Source organism: Rattus norvegicus, chromosome 1 (assembly GCF_036323735.1).
Source record: "Rattus norvegicus strain BN/NHsdMcwi chromosome 1, GRCr8, whole genome shotgun sequence".
NCBI lineage: Eukaryota > Metazoa > Chordata > Mammalia > Rodentia > Muridae > Rattus > Rattus norvegicus.
Window position 1 is genome coordinate 45,545,003 of NC_086019.1, and position 9,137 is coordinate 45,554,139.

Below are 9,137 nucleotides of genomic sequence, written 5' to 3' on the forward strand. Positions count from 1 at the left end.
ATGTATCCAATATCTGTAACAATTACATAAATAGTAGTAGCCTAACAAATTTATAAATATCTTAATATAATATATAATATATAAAAACTGATAGCTACACTGTTTATCTTCCTCAGTGTGATTTTCCTTAATTTTTCACAAATCTAAATGGCATTATTGTTACCTCAGACACTGAGGCCAATAAATGTAGGTTGACTCTTGATTCTCCTCTTCTCAGAGCCTGCTTATCTGTTTTCATAGCATCACAGACTTCAACTTCTCATTTCCTAACTTCTCAACTCAGACCCCACAGCATCTATCATACAGGCAACTGAGTAAGCTTCTGGCTGATTTTTCTGCTTCTTTCTGCATCCATATTTCAATCTTCTATTTCTAGGTAACAAAACTTGAAAACATGTGTCTGTCTGTGCATGCATGTGTGAGTGCACATGTGTGTCTCTATATGTATGCACGCATGCATGTGTGCTTCTGCGCATGTGTGTGTATGTATCTATGTGTTGACTGAGCTCAGCTCCCCAATTAGTCAGATGATATACTTATAGCTTCCACACACTTGAAGTAGTTAGGCAGTCCGACAATGTCTGGGGATGCTGAGAAGGCTAGACATCTCTTTCTAGCTCTCTTAAGTGGAATAATAATGTTTTTAATAATTTTAATAATTTAATAATTTTGTTTTTATCACCCACTCTCTCTTTTATATCTATAGTCCACTGGAATGACCTTGTTTATTATGATATTCACATTGTCATGCCCTCTTCTTGTGTGATCTGGCATTTCAAAAGCATTGATTTGTCAATTCATGCTTCCTTTTTCAAATCCAAAAATCCAAAAATCAGTGGATTAAAGGAATAGGAAATAGTTTGGGAAACTCATGGAAGGCAGACATCAAAAGAGTACAGGATAACTTCAGTAAATTATTTTTAATGAAAAGAAAGTAGGTTTGCGTTGATGGAGTAGGGGACAGAGTTCATAGGGCAGTATGACGCTACGTATGCTACCACCTAGCTGGAACGCGCTTATCTCTCAATGGATTCGAGAACGAAGGGCAGTGGCTGTCACCCTTTGCCCCATTTCATTCAGTCAGGGACACTAGCCAAGTGGGTGTTGTCATCCACACTCAGGGTATGTCCCCTCTCCTCACTTAATCCCCTCTCGAAGCACCCTCATGAGTATACCTACAGACACATCTCCTAGGAGTCTCAGTCCAGTCAAAGCGACAATCAAACTTATCCATCAAAATTCCACCCTTGTCACATTGGCACCTACATCACACTGTGACCTTCTACCTTCGAACTCTAAGGCCTGGTCTTCATTTCACAATTCACACTGCATTTAGTCTGTCATTAGAACTCGCCAGTTGGAATTCCTTTTCAGTGTTATTGTATATTGGAAATGTCTAAACCGGACTTCAGGCAATGGCCTTGTAGAACTCTAACTTATCTGGGGAACTGCTTCCATGTTTAGATCACGGAGTATTTACAGTCTGAAGTAGGCTTCAGGAGATGTAAATTTACATAAAATTAGAACTACAAGATAAGAAAGCACCATTGTCCTTCAAGGCCTGAGAGATTCCCGGTAGAGTTTCCATCACCTTACACAGACCCATTTTCTACAAACACCCGCCATGTCTACAGACCATTGCATTTACAGGCAAATTAGGAATCACTTCTTTTCTCTCCAGATTAAAAAGCAAATATCTGAGCCACGGTGAGTAGTTTAATGCCAACGGAGTAAGAGCCATTACAGTCAACGTCAAACCAGATCTTCTAATTACTCTGTTGGTGCTCTTGCTGCTCCTTAGAGAAGAACAGGAAATAGAAATAATCCTGGGGTATCTGACTATTGAACAAACAATAAATAAGATGTATGGTTTTATATCTGAAGTTGGCTGTCTTATCCTCTCAACTGAGCTTTTAGGGAAAAAATTATATTGCCAGCTATTCATGGGCATTTGGGTGGGAGTTTTGTTGGTCTCATTTGGTTTGTGACATGCTATAGTGATAAAGCTGAGGTTTGGCTAAAAGTGGTCATTTCCCTGCCTCTGGTTCTGGAAAGGTTGAATTTAAGGTGAGCATCAGGATGCCTGGCTTTATCCACTGCAATGTAAACTAATATGAATTGTGGTTTGCTCTGATGCAGTATTTAGTTACTTGCCACGTGCACCTTGTTTTCCTTCATCTGTCCTTTTATTACTTCTTTCGGTGGAATATCCCTCAGGGTTTGTAAAAATAATTTTCTTTGCTTCTTCTTTTGACAGCTATTTGCTTGTTTTGCCAGACAGGATTTTTTGTGTGTGTGTGTAGCATAGGCTATCCTGGAATTTGCTCTATAGACAGGCTATCCTCAAACTCACAGATCTGCCTGCCTCTGCCTCACCAATGCTGGGACTAAAGGTGTGCCCCAGCATGCCAGGCTACAAGCCTCAGCTTTTTTGTTTTCTGTTTTTTTAATTTTTTTCTTTATTAACTTGAGTATTTTTATTTACATTTCAATTGTTATTCCCTTTCCCGGTTTCCAGGCCAACATCCCCCTAACCCCTCCCCCTTCCCTTCTATATGGGTGTTCCCCTCCCCATCCTCCCCCCATTACCGCCCTCCCCCCAACAATCATGTTCACTGGGGGTTCAGTCTTAGCAGGACCCAGGGCTTCCCCTTCCACTGGTGCCCTTACTAGGATATTCATTGCTACCTATGAGGTCAGAGCCCAGGGTCAGTCCATGTATAGTCTTTAGGTAGTGGCTTAGTCCCTGGAAGCTCTGGTTGGTTGGCATTGTTGTTCATATGGGGTCTCAAGCCCCTTCAAGGTCTTCCAGTCCTTTCTCTGATTCCTTCAACGGGGTCCCGTTCTCAGTTCAGTGGACAAACCTCAATTTTAAGCAACTCATGTGACTGTTACCACTACTAAAACAGTAAATAGAAAACTTCGACCTAAGAGCAGTTGAAAGAGTAGGAGGAGGAGTATGAATTGTATACATAGAGTTGTGAGAATAAAGAAAAAATTCACCCACAAATGAAAAAGAAAAACTACAAGTGATTTTGGGTGCCCAAATCACTATCAGCCCAGAATACTAATGAATCCAGGAAGAAACTTCACACACATCTTGGCCAAGCACATCTTCCTTCCAATTGTTATTAAAGCAATTGCTGTCTACAAATAAATGAGATAGGCTGTCAGTTTTGTCAGTAGACTTCTGAGCCATTTTTGGTATATCGTTTTCCTCAGACTAACTCACACTCACAAACCCTGATTATTAATAAACACCCAGGCCTGTGTAAATCTTGTAAATGGACATGCTTACATGTTTAACCCAAAGATCAAAGGGAACAAATCGAATGTTTTCAACATGAGCTTCTGAAGTGTGCCTCTCCTACAGAATCTGAACATTGAGGTGTGTTGCAATGTGTCTAAGTGTGACAGAATATAGGGATACAGCATGCTAATGGACATGTCATTATGGAAGCAGGCTGGTGATTGGAACCATGGACCTGTCTATTTTATGATTGCCAACAAGAAAAGCTATGTCTACTCACAGTTGTAGGGTTCCTATTTCTATAAATGAACCCTGTTGAAATGCCTGTTTATCCATTTTCTAGCAAATACATAACACATCACAAATATATATACATATACATATACATATACATATATATATACATATACATATATATATATACATATATATATATATGATGTGCAGTTCCTTTTCTAGAGAACTCTGCCCTGGATCGTATTTATTTTGCATATCAATCTTTTTTCCTGTCTTGACAATCTATCCTATTCTTAAATACTTGAATCTATCTTATCTATATACATTTTAATCCAGCATAGGAAGAATAAGATGTGACCCTGAAAACCAGAAGCTGGTCAGGAGCCTTAGCCAACCCTCAGCAGCCATCCCTGGAATACAAGTTTCAGAAACACTGATATCAAACAAGAATGAATTGTTGTTGTGTTGGATCAATAGAAGGACAGGAGGCTGGGAAAGAGGCCCAGTCAGGAAAGTTCTTTCTTTCAAGCCTGAGTTTTATCCTCAGCATCATGTAACAAATACAAGCAGAGCAGCATGTGCCTATAACCCCAGGGCTGGGAAAGTAGAAACAGGAGGATTCCTAGGGTTTAGTGGCAAGCCAGTCTAGCCAAATCCATGAGCTGTGGGCTCAGTAAAAGACTCTAAAGAAAATGAGGCAAACAAGTAGTTGAAGAAGACCCTTAATGTCAACCTCTGGCCTCCAATTTCACATGTTCACACAAGTATGCACACACACACACACACACACACACACACCCACTCCATATCATATTTATTCAAATACAATTAAAAATATTGATGTTGTCAGGATCACACAAATGTCTAAACATTCTCCTGTGTTGCCAATGGGTAACTGCAGCCTTAGTTGAATGTGTCTTCCTCCAGATATAACTGAGATGGAGAGGTCCTTGCTTTCTAAACACTTCCAATCAAGAGCATAGCCACTTTTTTAAACCTTCTCAAGATCACTGAACACAAACTCAGATCATAAGAGAAAAGTATGTCTCTCCCTTCTGAGATGATTCACAGTTTCCCCACTGTGTGCCTTTTCCCCTCCTAAAATAAGAAATGGTCCCTACTGCTACTATGGGTGCATCTTTGCTGGGCTTTGGCTAGAATGCACAGTCAGCCTTTCTGTGTGTGTATCGTAAGACTATGTGAGTGGTTTTTGAGTCAAATCTGGATGCTTCCTTTGAATGGTTTCAGAACATGTAAAATTTGTAAGGCTTTGAAACACATTTACAATACTTATTTTGATATGTCATAGCTATAAATCATCACTGAATATCAAAACTACTCGATAGATTGCACTCTTGGTGTATTCAAATATCTACATGGTATTTTCTCCCTGAGAAAAACCATGGGTTTATATCATTGTAAGTCTATAGTTTATTTCTGTCCTTCAACAAACACATCCTTTTTTTAACTGTCACTGTTAATGAAGCATAAAAATGAAATGCATGTTTAAAGTCCATTGTGATATAGAAGGCAATGTCATTAAAACCTCAAATGAATGTCCCATGAAATCTCAACATTACAGTTACCTAAGCAAGACCAGCATAATGATAATACTGGGTGACATGTCCATGTCAATGTGGGTGAAGGGATTTCACAAAGTCCTTCACCTGTATGAAAGGTACATGCAATTGGTGACTGCTGAGAGAATTGGTTTCTCCAGGGATGAGCTTCCTGACAGGTTAACCAATCTAGCATGGTCAGCCATAAACACATGTACATACAACCAACACTAAATGGACTCATGTGTGTGTGAGTGCTTGTGTGTGTATGCAACTGTGTGTATGCATGCATATGTGTGTGCATGTATCTGTATGTATTCATGTGTGTGCATGTGTTTGTGTGTGTTCATGTGTGTGCATGTGTTTGTGTGTGTTCATGTGTGTGCATGCATGCATGTGTGTGAGTGCATGTATGTGTGTAAGAAGACTAGGTTATGAATTTGAAAGAGATTGGGGAAACAGACTTGGAAGAAGTTGGAGGCGGAAGAAAGTGGAGGTGGAAATGGTGTAAATATAGTATTTGTGTATGAAATTCTCAAAACACACACAAAAAAATAAATGAAATAAATGTCTATCAGCTTGAAAGGGCAAGCAGAAAAAAATTCAAAGAGAGAAGCCAGAACTAAATGCCATCTAAATGGAAAGGCACCCAAAATAAAATAAGCTTCAAGTTCTTTTCTTCTAACTGAAATGGAGTAAAAAAAAAAAAACCAGTAATCCTATCTGATATAATTGTACAAAATGTGTAAACATATTTTATGAAGTCCTGAAGATATTAGATGGTTAGACAAAAAGACAGCAATCAGTGAGACACGGGATATATATTAGAGTGTGAAATTACCCCAGCTTGGTGATGTAAGAGAGTTTCCTAGGGAGAAGAAGTCCAGCTAGAGACACAAAGAGGGGGACGGATTAATCATTGCTCTCAGAAACTAACTACAGACATGTTAGCTGCACAGACAAGTTATCTGCACAAGACTGGACTATCAAGATTTTCATCATAGATGAGGGAGAGATATATGAGAACCCTCTCCCCTTTCCCAGAGGGACCATGGGTAATTAAAGCTTGTTTGCAAAGGAGTCTCATTTCTTCATGACATGGCTCCAAATAAGTTGCCTTTGTCCCACTGAATAACTAACTCCCCCTCCGCACCAGGACAAATAACTAAATAAAAGTTCAGTGGATAACCCAGAGAAAGGAGCCGTGACAGTAGGAGGCGGACTTACCGGGAAGAAGGGCAATGAGAATAGGGGAATGAGAGAGGTGAACAAGGGAGGTGAAGTGACTAAAATGAGTTATGAATTCAAATGTACGAAGTGAACAAACAACGTAAAATGAGAAGAAAATACATTAAAAGGGCTCAGCAAAGCAGACCAACTACAGTTAACTGGGCAGACCCTAGAGAAAGGGGCGAGCAGCAGAGCAGAATCCTAGTTCGCCCTGCTCCTCAGCCCACAGTGCTCTGGACTACTATGTAGGAACACTGCTTCCCGCGGGAGAAAGAACCTCTCTCTCAAAGGAAGAGGAGAGTACCTGTCACTCTGCGTTTCTGACAGGCCATTGGTGTTCCTCTCCCTATCCACCAGTAGGGAAACGCCTACAGGCAGAGTAAATCTTTTTTTTTTCCCCCCGGGGCTGGGGACCGAACCCAGGACCTTGCGCTTCCTAGGTAAGCGCTCTACCACTGAGCCAAATCCCCAACCCCAGAGTAAATCATTAAAGGGGTTTTCTGTCATTCAGGACTCCTGAAAGGTACATGCCGAGGACAGAAAACGATGCAATTTTATCTTCCCACACAGTCTTTGAGGCCCACGAGTTCCTCTATTTTCTCCTTATTGATTTCTTCTCCGATCTCTATTATTCCCATTCCTTTGTTCACTGTGCAGTTGACTTCCTCTTTTTCTCTAGTCCTTTCCAGTGAAAACAGAAATCTGCTGGAGGACCTTAGCACATAAATTTCCCAGTACTGCTTAAAGCCACATCATATACATTTTTAAATGCTCTGTTTTTGTTTTTCTTAATTTTGAAAGACTTTTTGTCTGAGAGATTTTTATTTTTTATTGGATATTTTTATTTACACTTCAAATATTATCCCCTTTCCCAGTTTCTCATCCATAAACCCCCTATCCCATCTCCCCATCCCTTCTTCTATGAGGTGTTCCCTGACCCATTCACCCACCCCTTCCTGCCTCCCTGCCCTGACATTCCCCTACACTGGGGGCTCCAGCCTTGGCAGGAACAAGGGCTTCTCCTCCCATTAGTGCCCAACAAGGCCATCCTCTGCTATGCAGCTGGAGCCATGGGTCTGTTCATGAGTACTCTTTGGTTGGTGGTTTAGTCCCTGGGAGCTCTGGTTGGTTGATATTGTCGTTCTTAGTGAGTTGCAAACCCCTTCAGCTCCTTCAATCCTTCCTCTAACTCCTCCAATGGGGACCCAGTTCTCAGTTCAATGGTTGGCTGCTAGCATTTGTTTCTGTATTTGTAATGCTCTGGCTGAGCTTCCCAGGAGACAGCTATAACAGGCTCCTGTCAGCATGCACTTCTTGGCATCAGCAATATTGTCTGGGTTTGGTGGCTGTATGCATATGGGCTGGATTCACAGATGGGGCAGGTTCTGAATGGCCAATCCTTCAATCTCTGCTCCAAACATTGTGTTTGTATCCCCTCCTATGAATATTTTTGTTCGCCCTTCTAAGAAAGACTGAAGCATTTGCACTTTAGTCATCCTTTTTCTTGAGCTTTGTGTGGTCTGTGGGTTGTATCTTGGGTACAAGCTTTTGGATATCCGAGCTTTTGGGCTAATATCCACTTACCAGTGAATGCATACCATATGTGTTTTTTTGGGAGTATTGGGTTACCTCACTTAGGATGATATTTTCTAGTTCCATCCATTTGCCTATGAATTTCATGAAGTCGTTGTTTTAATAGGTTTGTAAAATTTTTATATAACTTACCAATAAAGAATCATAAGGAATTTTATACTAAAATAATGATTTGAGGAGCTAGAGAAATGGCTAGCTGTTAATAGCACATAATGCTCATTCAGAGGTCATAAGTTCAATTCCTAGCACCCATGTCAGGCACCTCACAACCACTGTAACTCCATCGTTCTGTGGACACCCACACTCACATGCAGGCATACACACTTGCACATGTGCAAACATGCATGCATGTATACACACAATTTAAAAATAAATCTTTTGAAATAATTACCCAGCATACATATAATTTATTAAACATAAAATACATTTGCATGTAAATATGATGAGTGTTCTTATTTTCACATAAGAACTTAAGCTTTGGCTGAATATTTGATGCTGCTGGATGAAAGCACTTTCAGTGGTTTTCAGAGTTGGGATCAATGTGTTGATTTTGTAATTGTCAACACTGTGAGCACTGCTTTACATAAACCCACAGTATAAAACGGCAGATGATGATTAAGGGGCAGTGCAGAAATTGTTCAAAATCCTGTTTCCATCTCCAGTCAAAATTAATTAAACAATGGGTTTTTTTTAATTAAACTCAAATTGGCAATTCAAACAGCAACTTTTAAAATCAGACATTCTAACAATGCAACTCAGTGATTTTTAACCAATCTGATCCTTACATGGCAAGAAGTAGTAGTCAAAATAAAAACTGTAAACCTTTGCTCTCCATAGTTAAATCAGGATGTTTCTTTAAGAGCAGGAAACTCTAAATGAAATGTAAAATCCCTGCAGTCCACAGAATACAAGTCTCAAATGTCAGCAGAGGCTTTTCAGAGAATACTGTTGGCATTGTGTACCAGGGTATCATGTGCAGTAAAAAGTGTGTGTCGTAAGCTCGAAATGAAGGCTGCAGTGAAGTTACACTGTGCAACCACAGGAGGTGTGGCCCAGACACCTCAAGTTCATGTCCTGTTTGACTGTGAATTATGCTCATTGCGTGTTTGGGAAGTTTTTATTTTTGCCGATTTTTTTATCACCTCACCTTCTGTCACATGACCCCATAGGGAGTCATGACTCACAGTTTGAAATGATCGCTCTTGCTCAAGCTCATGTACACTTAGAAAGCTCATGGTTTGCTCAATGCGGAGTAGTGTTCCCCGTGT